The sequence below is a fragment of the Tenrec ecaudatus genome, chromosome 1 (genome assembly GCF_050624435.1).
Source record: "Tenrec ecaudatus isolate mTenEca1 chromosome 1, mTenEca1.hap1, whole genome shotgun sequence".
NCBI classification, from domain to species: Eukaryota; Metazoa; Chordata; class Mammalia; order Afrosoricida; family Tenrecidae; genus Tenrec; species Tenrec ecaudatus.
The window spans coordinates 121,675,372-121,697,806 of NC_134530.1; the positions used below are offsets into that span (position 1 = coordinate 121,675,372).

Consider the following 22,435-nt stretch of genomic DNA (forward strand, 5'->3'; position numbering starts at 1 on the left):
CAATATTTTAAAAACCTTTCAGATGATGCCAGCGTCTGGCCACTGCTCTACCGTATGCTGAGTTTTCTGTCTCCCCAGGGGTTCCTAGAAGCTACTGGGGACTGGCCTGTGCTCAGATTCTGCCAACAAGTTCTCCAATCAGTGTAAATACCAGTCTGAGTCTCCCATCTGGAGACAAACGGCACTCTCTCTGCCAGGTCAGCAAATGATGTTGGCGCCTTCCAGAGCAGCACCTATCTCTGTGCCTGCCTCCAGAGAGCCTGGGCCTACCCTTTACAACTTAACTCACTCCGATGTCCCAGCATTCCCACCAGTAAGCACATGTCCTCGAGAAATGAGAGTCATGACACAGCTAGATATGTGGGTGTTCATTCACAATAACCAGAAGCAGAAGACACTACTCACGTCTCCATCAACAGATGAACGACGCTACATACTCATGAGCTACCCAACAGTAAAGGACTCAGATGAATCTGTGAAACTCTCATTGCATTGGTGAATCAGCAGGACATGATGCTGAGAGAAATAAGTTGATCATGAAGGGACAAGTATTGTATGAAACCACGGTTATAATTCTTTTTTTAAAGTGTCAAGAAACGGTTCATGGTGGCTACTGGGAATGGGAGAGGGAAAGAGGGAAAAATCACTAACCAGGAAATAGACATGTATTTACTTGGGTGAAAGGAAAGGCAGGGCACAGTAAGCAGAGGTCAGCACAAGCGACTGGAAGGTGGGCAATGGTAAAGCAGTGGTAAGTACTACTGCACACACCATCCTGCAAGCACAGAAATAAGGAGTAATAATGATAGTGTTGAATTTATATACAGTAAATATGTAAGCCAAATGTACATACAGTAATTGAGATATAGTACATATGTAAGTTTCTATGTACATCTTTGTATGTGCTGCAAATATACTTAGGTGTATAGTAGACCATACAGAGGGCAAAGCCAGGCATATTCTTAACCATAACCAAACAACTTGAAGGACTACGGTAAGCCACTGGGCCTTGGGGCTTAGGACTAATTTTAGACGACATCTAGGTCAATTGGCACAAATACAATGTTCATAAACACAATGTTCTGTATCCTACTTTAGTGAGTAGTCTTAAGACCTTGTAAGCAGCAATCTAAGATACATCTATGGGTCTTTTCCCAAAGAAGAGTGAAAAAAAATTATCCGAAGGAAGCAATTGGGCCCCATGAACCATAGCTACTCAGCTAAGATCCGAAAAACCAGCTTGTGCCTAGCTGGCTACCACTCCCACCCCTCTGATCAAGAGCACAATGGAAGGTCATAGGCAGAGTCAGGAAAAAATAGAAAGCAAAATTGAAAATAATGCAAAGACCAGATTAACTAGTCTGATACAGACTGGTGAAACCTCTGAGACCACGGTCCACATACACCTTTCATATCTGATGCTCAACCCACCCTGGGGTTCACCTTTCAGCCAAACAATAGAAAGGTCTGTGAGTTGAACAATCACACCCATAAGCAGCATGCTTTTTGAACAATGAGTCAAATGAGACCAAACAGCAGTATTTGCTCAAATACAAAGCTCAAAAGGCACGAAAGGGCAAGAAAGGTGCTGAAGGGAAATGAGGAACCGTGGGAGAGTGGAGGAAGAGCCCTGCTTCACTGCGAGGCCTGCCATGAGTATTGAGAAACACAAGGTGTACAGGTGGTCAAGTGGAAAACGCATGCTCTGTAAACTCCGACCCTGTTCACAATAAAACAATTGTCTTCACCTAATTGATCCTTCTGGGTTTCACATTCCCATGACATGGCTAACCCACAGATTTTATTCTAGGACCTTTGACTCAGTCATGTTACTGACAGGTTCTCCTTGCCTGCCTTGCATTTCTCATGTTATGTACGTTGAAGCCTACTGTTGTCTACTAAGGAGAAACACGTTATATTTGGCACTTCAGTCTCTCCACACACTTCCAGGATCTGGACTCAAGAGTTACCCTATATATTCCTTGACATCTAAATTTACATCGCTTTTCCATATAAGTTCTGTGTCTTACTACTTTACTCATTCACCCAACAAGTATCTCTCAAATGACAAATATAGGTGACTTTGTGGACATTAGGCGCAACATAGTGGCTAAAGCCAGGAAAAATCCCTACCTTCACAAAATTAACAGTTAAACACAGAAGGAACACACGAGTAATTGAAATGTGTAGTATGTTCAAAAGTGCCACAGAGGAGAATAAGGGAGGGAGAGAAGAGAGGGAATGTGGGGGGGGGGGGGACAGTATTTTCTAAGCTAGAGCATAGTCAAGGCTTGGCCCACAGTGCCAGTGAAGAGATGGTGAACTTGCTTGAAATCTGGATGACTTTGAGCAAGACCTGAAGAAGTTGAGAGATTGAGCCAGACTATGACTTTCTGACTCACAGCGGCTCCTTAGGCTTGAGGAGAGCAGCTCCATGAAAGACTTTCACTCTTTTCGGGATCAGATAGTCTGCTCTTTCTTCCTCCGAACAATTGCAGACATCTTGTCATGTGTCATTGTTCTTCTCTGACCCATGGTGAATTGTTGGACCACTTGGACCAGAAGAGAGAGCCATTTTTTAATAAGATGCAACTGGCAGCTGAGGTTGACACTGATCTGTACAGGTTAGTTTTAGAAGCAGGGCAAGTCGATAGGAGGCTATTACAGTAATCTATTTGACAGATGATAATGGCTTCGAGCAGGATAATATTGGTGGAGATGGTAATAAATCATTGGAACCTGGAGATTATATATATATATATGTATATGTATGCATATATACATTTTAAAAATTGTGGCTTGTGTAGGTGTTTACATTTCAAATTATTTAAGAGGCAACATGTGTTGTTCCTAAATAATGTCTATATAATATCTTTACATATTCCTCTTTAAGAAATGGAGCCTTGACCTTCAGAAGGGGTCTAGCCGTTTCGGGTTTGACCTGCCTCCTCCTGGGTTCCCTCCTCAAACCTCTTTCTGCAGCATCCCGCCTTCCTTTAGTAAATGGTAACTCCATCCTTCTAGCTTCTCTAGTCGGAAATTTTATAGTTAAATCGATTCCCCTCTCTTAAGCCCCTAGCTCAGAATTGTCAGATGTATTATAAGCTACTTATATTGATAATAACTAATTTAAGAAAGGACACTGGGAGATTTGGAATGGGGATACGAAAGTTCAGTGACGAGCAAAGCGGGAAATAGACCCTCCAAGTGCGTGGTTGCTGACATGAAGGAACTCAGGGAGCTGGAGCCCTGCCATTCCGGTTGACAGGAAGCCCGGTCATTCTGATGCCCGTCAAGGAGCTGAGAGTAGAGCGGCCCACTGTGTCTGCACACGTCTCGGCGGGCGCCCAAAGTAGTTTAACTGGCCAAACTAAGGCTGTTGTCTCACAGATTGGGAAGAGGCTAGGTCTCTCTGGGGATGTTTTCCATAAAGTGAATCTAAAGTATTTCTGTTTCTCTGGAAACACTGTGGGAGCCAGATGGGGAAGCCAGAAGTGCGGTCATAATATAAAAAAGATGATGAACATTTGAACCAGTCATAGGGAAATTAATTCTCTTTGTTGGCTGAAAACACAGGAAAGGGAGGTTTCTAGGCGCAGTAAATGATTAACAATTGTTAAATAGCTTGACCAAATTAATTTGAATAAGAACAATAAAAAGGAAGTTAGTAGTCACTGTCCTCTTACTCTAATTCAGCAAATGTTTCCCAGTATTCAAATTCTCAGTACAGAAGGTCCTTGCTGTTCAGCCACACGGTTCCTGGAAGTCACATCCAGAGTCCCCTAAAGGAGACGGAAACAGTGCTATACTGGGGTGTTCTTCCCCCCCCCCCCCGAGAACTTAGTATTAAATGCAAAAAAGAACCAACCAAGGAGTAGAACATAAAAGAATTTCTGTGGGTGTAGTAAAATTTCATTTTCAGCTACTTAGGATAGAAGAGTAAGCTCCATATCAGATACTCTCTCATGGACAGAAGCTAAGGCCTTTTTGTAAGAAAAGCTCTTTCCCAGTGTCTGAGGTCTTTACACGGTTGTCTTCAAACTAGCAGCCATCTCAGTGAGGCAGCGACTAAGCCCATGTGGGAGAAGCACCCCAGATGGTCCTCCAAGAATGATAAATAATTAAATGCAACTCAAAGGAGGCAACACAATCTCAGCTCCAATTGTGAACACCTAGTTTGCAAAAGGCTATCATTCACAGTGAAAGCCCCAAATCCATTTGCAGGGGATGAAGCCACGGGTGAATCCCCTCTGACCACAGAGCAGAGATGTGGCTAACCGTGCTTTCACACAGGGAGCAGTACATTACGGCAGATGGAGTTAGGTTAAAATGTAATACCTTATCATTTGTCCTCCTTTTTGACTTACTTTAAATAGTTTCAGTTTTTAATATTTTCTGCTGTTTTTCTCAAATTAAATGTTTTATTAACTTGGTAGTTGTCTTTGTAACATGTGCACACACACGCGCACACTCAAAATGGGGGAAAATGCTGAAATATGCCTTAAAAAATCCTGTCGGTTTCATTATTGTAGACAATTATGTCCACATCACTTACAAAGCTATTGCAAAAAATGCCCTAGGAAGCCCAGTTGGAGAGGGGAAGAAAGAAATCAGGGAAAATTCCTCAGTGGCATAGCAGGGCTCTCAGTATGAGAATCTGCTTTCGCTTGGATTGCAGGTTTTCTGTGTTTTGTCCAATCATTTTTCTTGGGTTTTATTTTGTTTGTCTCCTATTTGTGTTTTGTATGGTTTTCTGTATATGAAATCCAGGCAGGGAGAACTGTAGGGACAGATTGATAATGGCCTGGAGCAGTGGTTCTCAACCTAACGCCGCGACCCTTTAATACAGTTCCTCGTGTTGTGGTGACCCAAACCATGAAATTATTTTCGTTGCTACTTCATAATTGTCATTTTGCTACTGTTATGAATCGGCCGACCCCTGTGAAATGGCACACAGGTGGAGAATAGCTGGCCTAGGGGCCTGGCAAAGGAGGACGGTGTGTGTGTGGGGCGCGGGGAGCTAATGATGCATATGAGAGGAACTTTTCTGACGTTGACAGTGGGGACGATTTCATGAATAGTCTTACTATAATCAAATCATTAAATTATAGGATAGGTGAAGTGTATATGCCAGTAAAAACTGTTTAAAACAACCAACAAAACTCTTTCCTCACTGAATCTCTTTCAAGTACCAGATTTGAATACAGTCTTCAAATAGCTAATTTCCCAAATAGGTGTTTTCCCTAATGGATGCCAAGTTCAGATTTCCCATGAAAGTGGTCGTAAAAACAAGCATAATTTCCTTCATGAAGTACAAAAAAGTTTGGGCATTGTAAGCGGACAGACCAAAGAAAGAATTTTTGCTATGCCTTTTACTGGCTCATAACCTTGGGGAAATAATTTAATCTCTCTTTGCACATTTCTTGTTCTGTAAGCAACTCATGGGTTTAATGTGTCGGTTGAATGCAGAACCCTTTCCAGGCACAGTCACGCCACGTGTCAGATGTGGTGTCATTCCTTTACCATATACAAGAAAGAGTCTCCCAAAGCTTAAGAACTAAGAATTGTAATTAAAAATTAAGAACTGTACGCCAAGTTAGAACTGAAGACTCCAAATACTAAGGAATTACTATCCTTCACTGTAAAATCCCTGTTGGTCTTAGAAACCCACTGGGGCCATTCCACTCTGCCGTCGAGGGTAGCTTTGAGCTGTCAGCTGCTGTTAGGAGCCATTGAATCAACTCCCACTCAGCGCACCCCTGGGCCCACCAGAGTGGGACAGCTCTCGGTCCTGCGCCGCCCTCCCAATTGTCCTTCTGTCTGGGCCCATTGTGGCAAGCCACTGTGTCCATCATCTCGTGGAGGGCCTTGCTCTTCCTCACTGCCTTTCCCTTGACTTTTCCAAGCACGATGGCCTTCTCCAGGGACTGGTCTCTCCTGATCACTGTCCAAAATACATGAGATGAATTCTCGCTAAGGAGCCGGCATATAATGAGAGTTAATTTCCTACCTGGTATTGCAATTAGTGTTTGCCACATATTACCTCTTACAGATTTCCAGCACCCTGAGAAGGAATGGGCGCTCTGTCCCCCCTGTTTACACATGAGAAAGCAGAAGGGTTGCTAATCTTCTAGTCACGCAGTTTACAACGAGAAGACTCAGGATTCAGACTCAGCTATAAAATGCGTACTGTCAGGGCAATTCTAACGCATGAGACCCTGGAGCACATGACGCCACTGCTCCGCAGGCTTCCCAAGGCCTCAGTCTTTTAGAAACGGGCATCTCTCTCTCTCCGAGCAGCAGAAGGGTCTGACCCTTTCTGTTAGCAGTGAAATGCTTAACCACTGTGCCCCCAGGATTCCTAATCACGACAGCACTGCACATTATTCCATTGCCATAGGAGCCTAGTAGTGTTGGATGGTCTTTTATTGAGAAGAGCCACTTTAGTTGCCTTAGTAACAAGGGTATTGAACATGAAATATGTAACCTAGCAGGATTTCTATTTCTCAGTTAATTTTTGTTATGGTTTTCATATACCACATATACTTTATATATCTATCTATATGTATATCCAACTACACACACACACACATATGTATATCCAGAGTGGAGTGGAGGAACTGCCATTTGAGGGAAGTGGGTGGTGAAATGATACGTAAAGTTTCACTTTCAAAATTATGCATGGCTATATATAATGGAGACAAATCTCATTTGATTCCGGAATACTTCTTCTCTCCCTCTCCCCATGTTTAATTATGAGAGTGAAGGATACAGAATTCATTAGATTAGCCCACCTTTTTATCCCCGTGCTTCAACTCTGCTGGATGCTTTCTTCATTTAATCCATTTACATGTTTTTATCATGTTGCCATGGTAAAGAGAATTCCATGATATGAAAGGCCTAAGGGAGGTTTTCCCACTGTTAAATCTTGCATTTTCACTTCCACATTTTGTCTTGATCATGCTAGGGTAACTCAAAAACTTGAGTTTCTCATTTTCTGTTTGAAATTTATACTCATAAGGGTCTTTTTCAAGATAGGTTTTCTCCACATGCTGACTAATTCATAAGCTTTTTTTTGGCTTGAGTTCCATTTCTGAAGCTCCTTTTCTTAACAGATGCTTTCTGCTTTTCTCCTCCAGTCTGAAGAGTAGTGTATGGTCGGGGCATTGCTGAAGGGTTTGGTAGGATCACAAATCCTGCTGAGGATTGGGGAAAAGTCGCAGTCATTCTCACCCACATGTAAAATGTCAGAGGACTCTCCACTTGACAGTTTAAGAAATAAGAATCTATCGAAGCTTCTTCAAGTACTTCTTCAGATCCAAACCTATTTGATGTTTGTGTTTTGAAGAACAAATTGTAAGGGTTTGTATATAGCAATGAACTTATTTTACGAATCTATCCAAATCTACTTCATTTCTGAATTCAGACTATGAGATTTAAAGATGCCTGCATATCACCTGACAAGAATCCCATGCTTAGTTCGACAAACCCTTGGCAAAATCCCTACTGGGGTTTGAGGACATACGTTGTTCCCGGGGCTGGTCAGTTTGCACAACCCCTTGGGTATGAATCCGTTCAAAGAGCTGCTGAACAAAGAAGAAAAGAGACCGTGTTCTGTTTGCTCCTCTTTTTTTTAACTGTGATGTTGCTGTCAAGTCGGGGCTGATCCGTAGCACTGTCTTCGTGGTGGCTGCTGTACCGAGTCTGTTGTCAGGACTATTACAGCACGCTGGCTCCTGGAAGGTTTCCCTCCTTTCCCAGGGCTCCTCCTTCAATGACCATCCTACCCTTTTTTAGGATCGGATCGTCCTTGACATGTCTAAAACAAGCGAGCCGGAGGCTCGCCATCCTTGCTTCTAAGGAGCATTCTGTTTGTATAAGACATATGTCTCTGTGTAGCCTCTGCTGTCCCCCCACCCCCCACCCAGGGCTTGGAGGTAGATGACAAATGTTGGAAGGAGGAGGTAGCAAAAGGAGGAATGGGGAGGATATCAATATGAAGGAAGGGGAAGGAATGGAAACCCATGGCCTTTTGACTACAGACTGGTATTTTGCTGTATGTAGCTCAGAAACCAGCTCCTTAGCAGCATTCCGGACAGATTTTGGTTAAGCTTGCACAAATTTAGAGAGATCCAAGTAAGAAAAGTCTTTAGCTTGAATCGTTGTGCACTTCTAGGAATTGCCCCCCTCACTGGTGATGACAGGTACACGGATTCTCCAGCCAGGTGCACTTCTGGTGGTGGGCGCCCTGTGAGCTGAACAAGCTCAGCCTGTGGTCTAGTCAGAGCCAAGGGCTCCTTTGCACGGTGTTACCAGCAGAATGCAGGCATCATCTGGCGTTTGTCTGACTCTGTGCTCGCGCTCACGAAGGCCATCATGAGTCAGGATTGTCGCACTGGGCCATGGGGTTTTGGTTTAGAGCAGGGGTTCTCAACCTCCCTAATGCCGCGTCCCTTTCACATAGTTCATGTTATGGTGACCCCCCAACCACAAAATTATTTTCGTTGCTACTTCATAACTGTCATTTTGCTACAGTTATGAATCAGGCGACTCTAGTGAAAGGGTCATTTGAACTCCAAAGGGGTCGCGACCCACAGGTTGAGAACCACTGGTTTAGAGGCTAATTCAAGATAAGTCAGGCTTGGTTAGTTTGCCTCATTTCACAGCAGGGGACCAGGCGGAGCTGTTAAACTGCAGCTTCTACAGAAAAGTTGCTTGGGGTAGATTTTCACACATATTTCAGGAAAAGACTTGTCCCTTTTGACTTTGGAGCAATTCTGTCTCAGAATATGAGCATAAGTCATAAATTATTGCTACTTGGGCCCCAGCTCATACAAGCATGGGGTCAGCCCAAACAACGTGTGTTTAAATGTGACCACTTCCATGGGCAGTGTATATCTGCAGGCAAGCTATCTTAGTGGCACACGTGTCCTAGTCTGATTAGAATTCCTTCCAAAAGAGATTCAAGCAAGCCTGTGCCTTCTGAGAACTGCTGAGCCAGGTGAAGTCCCGGCAGCTTTTCTCGAAGGCTGTGGGACAGTCACGAGGACTTGCTCAGACGAGGTTTGAAGCGCGCTGAAAACGGCACTGGTGAGAAAAAGGCCAGGGGAATGATACGAAGGGATGGTTTTCAATCACGACCCCAGACTGGCTCGTTCTTTGAGGGTAGCAAGGACACTGTATGAGACTCATCTTATTTGGAAAATCTTACCCCATCTGCCCTATAACCTCCCCAACTTCTGTTTGTTCCCCAGCCTCAAAGAACAGTGAACATGAACAAAACGTGAATTCTTTAGCGATGCTCCAACTGCTATTTTGCCGGGGTGTCAATGGAAGAGCACAGGCGTCGTCAGGGAAGGGTGAGAGGCATGGACTTCACCCCTTCAGAAGGGTTTAAGACTAAATGAGGCGATGTTGGGAAACCGTGGCTTCCAATTTTGAGACTTAACGGTTTCTATGATATGATAGTAATACTTTTTGACTTTCCCCCTTTTATCAGTTCATCGGTACCAACTTGTGCTACATTAATCCTTAAATCTCTAAAAATACAACATATCAAGATCCCATCTTATTCAAAATAAGAGGAGTGGTTTCTAATGAATAATGGAGGTCAAAATGACTCACGTTAAAGGTGAGGGGTGCAGGGGGAAGCTGTTGCCTTCGAGATAGTTTACTGCATCTAGAATGTTCTGGTGACCGGGCCTCTAACTTCATCTACAACTACAACGACTTATACTTCACATTTCACTGTAAGCATCGCGTCCTGAGCCTACATCCCCATAGCGCACGTGCCTCTGTACAAGTATTCTGCACTACTGTTTTGCCATGTTTATCCGTTATGCTTAAATGACTATGTTAATTATTTACTGTCTTCCCCCCTTCGTCTAAGTTCATAAGTATAGGAGTTATGTCTACCATACTCACCAGCATATTCATAATGTGACAGTGATAAGAGCTACTCTAGTCTTGGAGAAAGAATGAATAAAGCTGCCAGGGACTGCACTGGGTGTTAGGGATGAAGACCCTTCAAAGACATTGAATTTGTCCTTGAGAAACTTTGTGTACTTGGAATTAGGTCCCTTCCATGATAATCCACCCCTTTCGCAGCCCTTTGACCAGGAAAGATCACGGCTGAATCAAGATCCTGGGGTGAAGAAGATGACCAAAGATTCTGTGCTGTTTTCCACTCCTATCTTCCAAATCCCACTTCTTTCTCACAAGATTCCCAAGACAGACCCTACTTGCATCCAAGGATGTTGGGCAGAAATAACTAACTTACCTTTCTACCAATTTCCATTTCTTCATTAAAGGGGCATTTGTTTTCATGGAAACAATTTTTATTTTTGTCTCCGGTAGTGATTTTATTTTAATCGCCAAAATGTTATTCTCGGTTAAACTTTCAACATGGGTCATCTGAAAATAGGGTCAAACGTTGCAGAGCAAACAAAACAAAGGCGCACAGTTGTTTCATACCATGCCTTTGCTCTTGGCCACCAGCCACTCGAGCAGCCATCCACCTCAGTTCCAAATTCTCCTTTACCTTAGAATTTACTTGTAAAAGTAATTTTTTCTTCTTTTTTCATAATAAACTTAATATTTTCATGCCGGTGATCAGTGGTGCAGAGGCTAAGCATTCAGTTGCTAAATGCTAAATCCACAGGAGAGCCACGTGACAGTCTGCTGCGACACTGGCGGAAGGTGTTGGAAACCACGTGCAGCAGTAATGCGCCCTGTCGTGCAGGGACACTGTGAGTCCTCACTGACTATGGCGGGGATGGGGAACATTTTTTTCTGCCAAGGGCATTTGGATAGTTATAACATCATTTGAGGGCCCTCCTGGTCAAAACTTGAATTCACTGGCTCCTAATGTAACGGCTGGGACTGCCTCTCTTTGGTGAGACGTGTGGTGTTGGCTGCTATTAATGATTTTGCAAGCTTCAGACAGCGCGAGGGTCCCACGTTCTCCACCACTGCCCGTGGTCTTTTTACACGGGACTTTAGTAAACTCTCAGTTTAACAACTTTTGATCTGATTTTGCTTCCCCTACATGTCTTTTTGCCCTACTGATGAAATTGCGGAGTCAAACCAGTTTAGAACCCAGCTTAAGATCACTAGCTGTCACCGTGCTGATTGATGGATTGCTCAGCTTCCTCTCTCTTAGGTCTTTCAGCTGCTTTTAAAATATATACTTGGCAGGGCTCTAGGGAGCTCAAAGACGGTTTTCTTATCTGGCCCAAAGCCAGCTTTCGAACTAATAATAGCAACTAAAAGTAATTTATTTCAAAATAGTATACTCTTGGTCTGTAAGAGTGGCACTGGGGTCTTGTTCCAAGCTCCATTTCCCCCCTTTATCCATTTCCCCCCTTCTTCTCATTGACAAAGAATTCAAAATAACAGATCTGAGGTATGGCACTTAAGTTGTTCTTGGTGGTACTCTTTTTAATGAAATATGCATTTATTCACGTGATATCAAGCCCTTAGTACATGAGCAACACTGTTAGATGCTAGCAAAACTAGGGTAAGCAATGCAGAAATTATCCTTGCCTGCATACAGCTTAGGATAGAGTTGGAAATCAACATTAGTCCAAGAACCACACAAATTAATGGCAATGCGTGTCTATGACGAGAGCCATTCAGGAAGGAGGTCCTGTGAATTAGGGATTAGAGATGGCTTCTCTGAGGGAGGGATTCTAATGCTTCAAGGTGTTAACAAAACTAGGGACCCTAGAAAGAACCTGTCAGTCCTCCATTAACATCACATGACTGCCACTCCTGGTTTATCTCCTTTGTTCTAACTTTTCAGAATTTACTTTTGGTATTGTATATGAAAGGCGCCCTCTTAACACAGTTAAGCACTCAGCTGCTAAATGAAAGGCTAGCATTTCAATGCCTCTGAACTGCCAATCTCCTTCCATAAATGTTATGACCTAGAAAGCCAAATGGGTCAGTTATACTCTGCCACATGGGGATGCTGTGAATTGGAATCAACTTGCTGGTACCCAATAGCAACAGCACTGACATAAAGAATATCACCGAAATAGGATTACATTAGTAGGCTGTGTAGTATCTGTTCCGGCAAGGTCTGACCACATGGTCTTATAAGATTGAAACATAATTCAGAAGTCCCAGTCAGGGAGCGGAATATAGTGAACACAACAGCGTCCCACACGCAACACTCGAACCCCATGTTCCTTGTAGGGAAAGTGTCCGTCTCACCAGCCCTATAATGGCATAATATGCATAGAATTCATACATTATGTCTTGATAAAATATGTCATATTAAACTCACGGAAGCATGGAAGCGCATGACAGTACAGAATTTGCTCCATAGGTTTCCAGCATTGTATTGGGTAAGTAAATGTATCTCCTTAAAGTGTTAAAAAGCAGGGAAGTCATTTTGAAGATGAAGGTGTGCCTGACCGGAGCTATTACTGTTTTTAATTGCCTCATATGCATGAGAAAGTTGGGAACCGAATCAGGAAGACTGTCGAAGGATTGACACCTTTGAAGCACACTGAATAGACCACGAGGAATGAGCAGGTCTTTGTTGGAAGAGGTACAATCAGCACGTTCCTTAGAACTGAGGGCGGTGAGCCTCCGTCCCATGTACTTTAGGCATGTTATCAGGAAGAACTCGTCCCTGGTGAGGGCCATCATGCTTGGTAGAGTCAGCAAAAGAGAGGGCGTCCCTTAATCAGATAGGTGAACAGTGGCTGTAACAATGGGTTGTGCCCATGGCAAGGACCAGCCTTTTGTGGAGCAGAAGGGCCCTGTGTGCCGGAACCAGCTCGGCAGCGTGGAACAGCAGCAAGTGGTCCCGACTGGGTACAGTTGAGTATTTTCTCTCTTAATATTTACCATGTCACTGTGCCTACTGGTACTCCTGGCAGCAGGATCCACTCTCCCGTACCAGATACCTCTTGAGTATTTCATTTTCTTTTGAACATATTGCCATGGTTGGCTCCCAAAGACAGCAAAATTGGTGGTGGTGGTGATGATAATTCAAAGGAGAGGTATCGATTTGAAAGTGAAACCAAAAGTTATTAAACAACAGGGAAGTGGAAAACCAGAGAAAGCGATTGCTTGCGATTTTGGCTTATCACATTCACCAACCACTCCAAACTCACTGCAAACGAGTCTTGGCCGTTGGTGACCCATAGCAACCCTATAGGACGGGAAAGAGAACCGCCCCACGAGTGTCCGAGACCGTCAGTCTTTAGGGAAGTCGCAAGCCTGGGAAGTGATGGTGGTTTCAGTCTGCTGATCTTGCAGATTGCAGCCCAATGGTTAACCACCACGCCACAAGGGCTCCTATGAAAACGGAAAGGCTAATGAAAGTGGGAGCAGGACCTACACTGGCTATGGAGCAACTGCTCACGGTGTGGGCTGAGGATTAGACAGAGGGGAATCCCTCTCCGTTTCTGATGACCCGCGCTGCCAGGGCGCAAAGCTTGTGCCAGATGCTTAAAGGAAAGCTGGGCTAGACTGCGCTGTAGTGTTCGCACAGTGTCCCCATCGCAGCGTGTCTCCTCCCACAGAACTCATGCACATAAAGTGACCGGGACTGCCTTTCTAAGTGAGGGGAAGAGGCTTCTTACTTGGTAAAGGACACATTTGTTTGAAAGCAGATATATTTTAGGGAATGGATTCAGATTTCCAGGCACCTTTGGGTTTAGAGTTCTGCACAGCACAGTTTTGCGAGTCCCCTAGGCTGAGTCCCTAGCTTCCCAGCCGCTTCTCACACAAGGGAGTCCTTCTGCACTCCTGTTCAGCAGCTGGACGGTGGCTCTAGAGGACCGGAAGCCATTGTAAGAGACTATTTGGCTTTGCTGCGAGGAAAGAAGACTTGGAGGAGGGACTTTGATATAATGTGTAACTTGGAAAAGATGGCCACTAGATCAATATGTTGAATTTAGAGCCAAGGCCAACAAACATTTTCTCCTGTATGCACAGATCCTTGCATTAAATATTAATTGGCTCAATGGCGAAGTGGACAAAAACATAATGAAAGTTGAGAGGTGTTAGCTTTTGACGTGAAGGCTGAGGACCCGAGCTCGTTCCTTCCGTGGCTGGGGTTGCGAGTTTATCCAACGGCGTGATCAGTCCAGAGCTCGGGAGAGAACAACCTTTTCCAGGGGCTGAAAGGGAATATTCAGTTTGCTGTTGTCGTTATTTACCTTTGAGTCAATTCTGCCTCCTAGTGACCCCCTGGGTGCACAGAACTGCTGTGTCTGTATTCAAGCTGTGACCTGTAAGACCCAGATCCCTAGGCCTGCCTTCCCAGACCCCTGGGTGTGGGTCTGAACCACCAACCTTGCAGCCAGTAGTGAGCGCTCCACCATTTGCACCAACCAGAGGCCAAAAGCCTCCGAGAGACTATTCAGCAGTTAGTAATTTTCTGCTGCCAGCAATTTTCTATAGACTGTTATCTGAAAAGGGAAACTCTGAATTGTGGATTTCTATAAAGAATATACAAAGAAAATTAAAATAATGGTGGTATTATAAATCCTTTAGTCTTTCAACTTCTTACTTTAATCACTTCCCTATTTCTTGACCAACCTTACTTTGTCTCTTAGTTTTTGTTATATTTAATATATCTTGAAAATGTAAGTTTTACTTTTATTTAAAAATAAAAAGCAGGGTGGAAGGTGTGTGTGTTTATTGTGAATTGGGTGATGGTCTATAGAGATCACTTTTCCGTTCAACAATCAATACACACTTTGTTTCATATTGTTGACTGCAGTGCCCGCAATGTAACATTCCTCATGCCACTTTCTCCCTGTGTTTTCTGTCTTCATTCCTCCTGTTTTCCCAAACTTTCTGAATTATAGCCTTGGGATCAGTTGATCCCCTTGGGATCCTTGAGATTCTTGATCTCAAATAGTATTATTGGTCCCCTATAGACCTATGTATTGTTTAGCTGAAAATTCAGCCACAGAGGTGAGTTCCCTTCCCAAAGGGAGAAAGGGAAAGCATTTACCTTGCAAAGGGGAACCAGGCAAGGAGGCCCTTTGTCAGCAGTCCTCCTCAATAGTCAATAGTGTGCTGGAAGGCTTAGCCAGCCATCAGGGAAGAAAGGAATGTAGAAGGCATCTGAATAGGCAAAGAGGAAGTAAAACACTACTTGCAAATGATAGATGTCACCCATGGATAATTCCAAAGAGCCAGCAGGAAAAGGATTGGGATTAACAGAAAGATTCAACAAAGTGACAGGACACAGGAGCAACATACAATAATCAGTTGGGTTCTTTTCTATCAACAGAACTCTGAAAATGAAATTTAAACAAAACAATACCATTTACAGCACCCACCGAAAGATGAAATACAAGAGAATGTCTTTGATTAAAAAAAATGCTGTAGCTTCTTTGTCACACTGTTTTTCTAAGTACCTGTGTGTTAGTCTGGGTTGACTAGAGAAACAAATCCAGAGATGCTCATATCTGTGTGAGAGAGAGCTTTATATCAAAGAGCAATTATATACTGAGAAAACATCACAACCCATTCCTGAACAAGTCCGTAAGTCCAATACCAGTCCACAAATTCCTCTTTAGAGTTACATTGCCACTTGCAATGATGCTGAATGCAGGAAGATCACAGGCTGGTGGGTGCAAAGTCTTGTTCATCCAATGACAATAGATACAGCTCTAGGGCTCTGGCTGCCATCAATGTGGCTCTATGTGACTTGTCAGCAGGAAAGTGAAGCAGAGTGAGAGAGTGGCCTGCCTCTTGATGGCAGAACCAACAGAGAGAAGTTCCCAGAATCCTCACGAGAAGGCCACGCCAACAAGGAGGAATCAATCAGGCTGTGACTTGATTGACAGGCTAGACTCCACCTCTTCGGTCTTTTATCAAGTTGACATGACATTAGCTACCGCAGTGTGTCTGCCATCCATTTTTGTGGAAAACAAGCCTATAGGAACAGACAGGCACCAATTATTTGGGGGAGCATTTTAGAACCCAGAGGTAGGCATATGAAATAATAAAGGCACCCTGCTTCTCAGATTACTCTGAATTCCAGTTGCTAAAACATGAAATCAGATTTGGGTTTTAACGTTCTTGAAGACATGTTCTTTCCAGCGTATCCACCTTCATTCCCTTCCTATCTCTTTGTTAGAAAGGAAGCGGCCTCGCGGGTAGATAGCTTAGCCAGGCTTATTATGTGTGGGTTTTCCGCCCTACAGGCTTTCGTTCATTGTGTGTCTGTTACTTAGAACCATTGTGCCCTCTGTGCCCCAGAGAGTATAGTTGGGTTGCAGACAGTCCTCGATCTCTTTTGCTCACCAAGGGAAGAGGTACATGTAATTTTGGAAGCAGTCATAAAAACTTTCTCTATTGAGCCCTAGACATGGGTTTTGGAGGTTGAGACTAAGAAGATGAAACGCCCTCTGAATCACAGTGATAGTAGAAGATTGAGGGGGAAACTCACAAAGTTTTTCTAATGGTTTAGGGTCCTATTTGGGCAGGTGGATGGAGAGTGGGTAGAATTTATATACCTTTTGCCTCCTGAAAGACCCTTCCAGGTTAAAGGACTTAGAAACAAAATGGAACACAGACCAAGGGCATGCAGAAAGCTAAAAACGTTTCTCTGAGAGACTAGGTATATTCAGAAGACTACATCGCTGGATGAGGGCAGGAATGAGAAACATTTGATCATCATCCTTTATGTTCCATTTTTAAATAGATTGTTAACTCACAATTTAGCCTCGTTCCAGGAAAGATCTCAGAATTTTAATTCACCTAAAATGTGCACATTAAGTAATGATTGAGGAATTACTTCATTATTAACATTAAACATTAATTATAAAGGGGCCTTATGGGTAGCTGAAGCTTTGTGACAAAAATCCCTTAGGAGCAAGAACCTCCTAAGAGCTCAGTAGGGTTTAGAAATACAATATTCCAAGCCATTATGTGACTAGCACAACCTTGATGTTTGGATCTGTTTTCTGTCACTTGTTTCTTAGCAGGGTAATGTTCTGATGATGGAGTAACAAAATCGAGCCAATTATTTCCATACAAGCTGAGTCCTCAGAAGACATTATTGATCAACACGGCCTCTTTAGCAGGACTTACAGAACATTGTGCACTAAAATTTCGATAGCCCTTGACTTTGAAATTATGAATTATTCTTACATCGGTCCCTCTGAGCAACCATTCTCTTCAGTAGTTGATAGCTTGGCACAATTGTTTTTTATGACGTACATCTATTTGGTAATAATTTTAAAAGAACTGAACTCACTGCTAACGAATCAATTCTGACTCATAGTGACTCTATCACTTTTATTTATTGCAATACTAAGTTTTACAACAACAGGATAATACTAAAAGAGTTTCATCTTTGCTAGAGAACGCAAGATTTGGGCGTGTGTGTGAATGTGTAAGTGTATGTTTAAGTGTTCCCATTGAACACAGAGCAGCCCTTTGTCAAGCAGATCACTACTGTGCCCAGACGGAAGGCCCCGAAGGAAAGGGGTGCACTTTGTGTACAAGCAAAGAATAGAGAAGCTGAGTTACATCAATTCCATCGTTCTGTGTGAGCGCTTACACTTTTTTCTCTTTTAAAACTATGAATAATAATATTTTTTCTAGAGGAATGAACCATTTAGGTCACAAATAAAATATATTGTGTGGGTTTTGAATAATGTCTTTAAAAATCAAATTTATTCCTTTAACATTCTTTAAAATTTATTATAAAGTTATTTTAAAAATTTTAAATTATGGAATTATTAAAATTACCTTTTAGCATTATTAAAATGTTTATTCTTTTAAAGTTATGAATCACTTGTGTTAGAAATTAATAAATGAATCATGAAGATAAACTATATCAGTGGTAAACTATACTTTTTACAGATATTTTAAAATTTTATTAAAATATTGTATTTTATTACTGGCACAGATTTACATGTAAGTATAATTTCCTTTTAAAATTCAATATAATTAAAACAAATTCATTATTATATTATGTGTACTGTGATGTTTTACTGTAATAATGAAATTGTTCTTTTTTAACATGCAAAGTTCAATCAAAGAAAGTACTTAGCATTAAAAAAATATGCACTAAGGACCTAGTCTAAGCTATTCTGCTGTGTTCCGGAAAATACAGACATAAACACAATGTAAACTGCGGTCAGTGAAATGGAAAGAACACTTCCTTGAATACACCATTGTTAGAGAAAGCACTCACCACAGTTCCATGGAAGAGCATTTGCAAGTCATGCTCTAGTGGGAGTTTCTCAAAGACTGTTCCTGCAGGCATGTGCTGCTTGTGGACGCACGTGGGCGCCTCGTCTGTTTTGTTTTGGGCCATTCCCCCAGCGCCTGGCACAGTGGCTGACACCAATTGGAGCAACAGTGGGAGTGAATGGAAGGGATCCGTGCGTACAAGAGACAAAATCAGCTACTGATATAACATCTCACAAATGTTCAGGGAAGCCAACGGCCCTTCCCTGTGCTAAAGATCCCCGTGGACAGTCGGACACAGGCCTGGAGGTGTGTGCTCTAAAACAGCGTGAGGAAAATGCACAGTGTGACGCGGAAGAGGGAGGCTCTTTCTGGGTAGGAGAGAACACAATGTGTCCAAAGTATGGAAGACAAGGTCTCTTCCTCGTCGAATAAGAGACGTGCAGGGACCGATTATGTGTAGAAGAACCACTTAAACTCCTTGGTCCTCCGCACATCTCAATTCGATACAGCAACGAGCTCTAAAACTCAGGACTATTGAGCGCCTTTCCTCATTAAACTTAAGACACACTTACTGACTTATTAAGCAAGCACTGGGTGGGTGCCTGCTAAATGCCACCCACTATTTTCTAAACTCTTGTACTGTATTAGTGAGCAAACAGAACTAAATGTGCACGCTGGACGGAAGAGACAGCTAATTCACTAGCATCGGAAAGTGAATTAATGCAGATATAGTGAGGTTAGAGTTTAACCTTACTGGTTTTCCCTTTTGACCCATTTTTAATCTGTTCTGGTTTTTATTGTTTTCTGCTTTCTTTTAGAGCAGTGGTTCTCAACCTGTGAGTTGCAACCCCTTTGGGGGGGGTCGAACGACTCTTTCACAAGGGTTGCCTAAGACTATCAGAAAACACATAAGTATTTCACAATATATAATTACATATTGTTTTGTGATTAATCAGTATGCTTTAATTTTGTTTAATTATTCAATTTGTAACAATAAAAATACATTCAGCATATCTGATATTTACATGATGATTCATAGCAGTAGCAAAATTACAGTGATGAAGTAGCAATGAAAATAATGTTATGGTTGGGGTCACCACAGCATGAGGAGCTGGATGAAAGGGTCGCGGCGTTAGGAAGGCTGAGAACCACTGCTCTAGATGGAGGCTGTCTTGTTGGGGTTTGTTTGTTTGCTTTGTATGAGTTTCTTCACATGAAATCTAGAACAGGCAAGTCTATAGAGAAAGAGAGGTCGGAACTAGAGTAATAATTTCTTTGGGTTATAGCCGGGGAAATTTGGGGGAAAAAGAGGAGGTCATAATGAGAATAAGAATGAAGAAAATGTTTTAAAACTCATGATGTTTATGATTACACAACTCTTTTAAATATATTTAAACCACGATGAGTGAATTATATATCCATAAAACTTCATATAAAAAAGCAAGATAATAAATAAATAATGTTTGGTAAATATATTTTGAGAGGCATGGGTGACTCCAGGATGGCTTAAGTTGCTATCTTAAGGCATAAGGGAGAGCTTCAAGCAGAGCACAGCTTGGCGGGGGTGGAGAGCTGAGGACAAGGATGAGAATTGGTGTGGGACTTACTAAGTTTGATGGGTCTAGTGCACTATCCAAGTTAGATGCCAAGGAGGAGTTGGATCCACGAGTCTGGTTGGAGAAAGCCCTCTGAGGACTGCTCAGTGTGTTAGCGTTGAGATTGTTAGCTTCCAGCATTTCGACCCCCTCAGTGACTCCATGCGCATTAGAACAGAACTCACTAGTCCTGAGTTTTGGCTGCAGATTGGTTGCACTGGCATGGTGTTTTCATTAGCTGGTTTTCAGATTTTCAGAAATAAATCTCCAGGCCTCTCTAGATCCTAATCAGTATCAGGCTGGTATTTATTCACGCGAATTCACAGTATCCATAGCAACACTCAGCCTCTACTGACATACAGGTGGTGGCTGCACGGGAGGTGCCTTGGTGAGGAACCAAGGCCTGGTCTGTGACAGGGAAGGTGAGGGTGCTGCACTAGATGTTACCGTTCTAGTTGCTAGGCTTAAAATGCCATCTACATTCTGAGGCACTGGTGAAAGCGATGTAAAATCTGGAAACCAGATGGGCCACCAGGGGAGTGAATGAGGTAGGGTATAGAACTGAACTACAGTCAGAGCCATGGGACACTCCAAAATTAAATGGTAGGGAGAAGAGGAGGAAACAGTAAAAGATTGTGTTAGTCTTGGTAAACTAGGGAAACAAATCCTCAGAAACTCATATATGAGAGAGTTTTATATAAAGGGTAAGTGAACATTAAGGAAGCATCCCAACCCAGTGCTGTCCAAGCCCATAAGTTGAACGTTAGCCCATATATCCGACACCAATCCACAAAGTCCTCCAGCTCACAAAACACAATGATGCTGACTGCAGGAGGAAAGTTGAATCAGTGAGCATGTAAGCATCTCAGCACTGGCCAGGGTCTCCACGTGGCTGCTCCAGTCACCCAGGGCTACATCTGGGTAAGTCCATGTGGCTTGTCTTGCAGGAAGTGAGCCTTGCCAGCTGAAGCAGGGAACTGGCTAAGGCAGCTGGACCCTGTTCCAACCATCAGAGAGTATAAGAGATCTGACAGCTAGCAATGCCAGACTGACGGAGCCATTTATCTCTCCACCCTTCAATTAATACCACATGTGTTTATGGGCCAGGTCGACACAATAAACCGTAACTCTCTCAAAGATGAAGAAAGAGCAGTTTGTAAACTAGGAGAGAGGAGCATTGTGTAAGACAGTGGCATCCTGGAAGCTGAGTGTCGAATAGGCAGTTAATTAAGTTAAATGCTGGTAATAGATTAAATAAGGTAATGTCAGGATACAGTCTTTAGCAGCATTTGTGAACAAAAGGTGGGTTTCCCCTTGAAGATTGAATATTTCATGACTCAGGAATTATTCATATATTTTTATAAGGAATCAATCTTTGTTTCCTTGACTATTTATGATTGTCCTGTTGAAATATGAGTCCAGAAAAATGTGAAACAAAATGAGCATTAGGCATGGCCCCTGGAAAGCAATCGGGGTCAAGTCAAAGTAGAGTGAGTGTGGTATTCTTTACAGATCCGGCCTTTGGGTGCTGTCCGGTCCATTCCCACCCCTGGCAGCCCATGTGCCTGAATAAAACTGCCCCATAGATTTTTCTTGACCATGATTTTGACAGGCACTCATTATTAAAAGTTATGGGTTAATAAAGAAAGAGAATTTATTGTGGTTAATTACTTCTAGATAAGAAAGTAATAAAATCCTGCTGCGGAGAAATGGGAGTAGAAAGAAGAGCCATATAAGTGAAAAAAATAAGAAACTGGATATTCCCCTGAGTCTAGGAATATTCTTTATCAAAGAAATATAGTACATGATGTCATTGACATCTAGGATCGTGTGGAAAATGGAGCTATGAAATGATTTGGGTGGTATTTTCAATGGACATGCATATGTGTTTCTGCAAAAATAAAAAGACAGATATGATGCAAAAGCTTGTTTTATTTCAATTAAGATATCAAAATCTTTTAATTCCGTTCGAAATACCCCATTTCCAAAGACATTTCTAACTGGATCAACGAAAATCTTATGTAATAAGATGGAAATTGGAAGTGGAGGAAATATAATCACTTACATTTCTAAAATAGAAAATTCGAGGTAGAAATAAAATTATGCTGCTTAATTTTTAGGGAAGAAAAACCAAAACAAATCCCGTAGTTATTTGTAACGGCTTCCACTACTTGAAATAATTCTTGAAATTGTCACAAATCACTTGGAAACTACAGGGCTAATGAAAGCAAAATAAGTGTACTTTTTATTACAATGCATGACTCGTGGGAGACGCTGACGTGTGAAAGCACACAGGGTTTCCAAGTAAATGAGCACCAAGTTCATCCACCCCTGTTTAGTTTTGTAAATTTTAAAATCAACTCACCGCACTCTCGATGTTCTTTATTTGCTGGTTCGTTTTGTAGGATAGTCATTAAAAAAATTATGGAATAATGTTATACTGGACAGGAACTTAGAGCCATGGGTGTTATTAAAATGATAGTCCGTGTGTACTAAACGACTGAATACATCTACATTTAGTAGGTGTAGCCATGCGCTGTTTTGGGCAGGGACATATGCCCAGCCAGCCTCTGCCATTGCACCCACACTGCTTCAGATTCTGTGTGTATTTAAAAGCGGTGTTTTACTGTTTTTAGGTAAAAGTGTGTGTAGTAGGCTAG

General features: G+C 42.5%; 1 protein-coding gene across 1 annotated transcript in view; it reads left to right on the forward strand.

The window, feature by feature from the left end:
- The window catches only part of LRRC8C (leucine rich repeat containing 8 VRAC subunit C), a 98,008-nt gene that overhangs the window by 25,899 nt on the left and 49,674 nt on the right, over positions 1-22,435 (forward strand). The window lies entirely within an intron of this gene.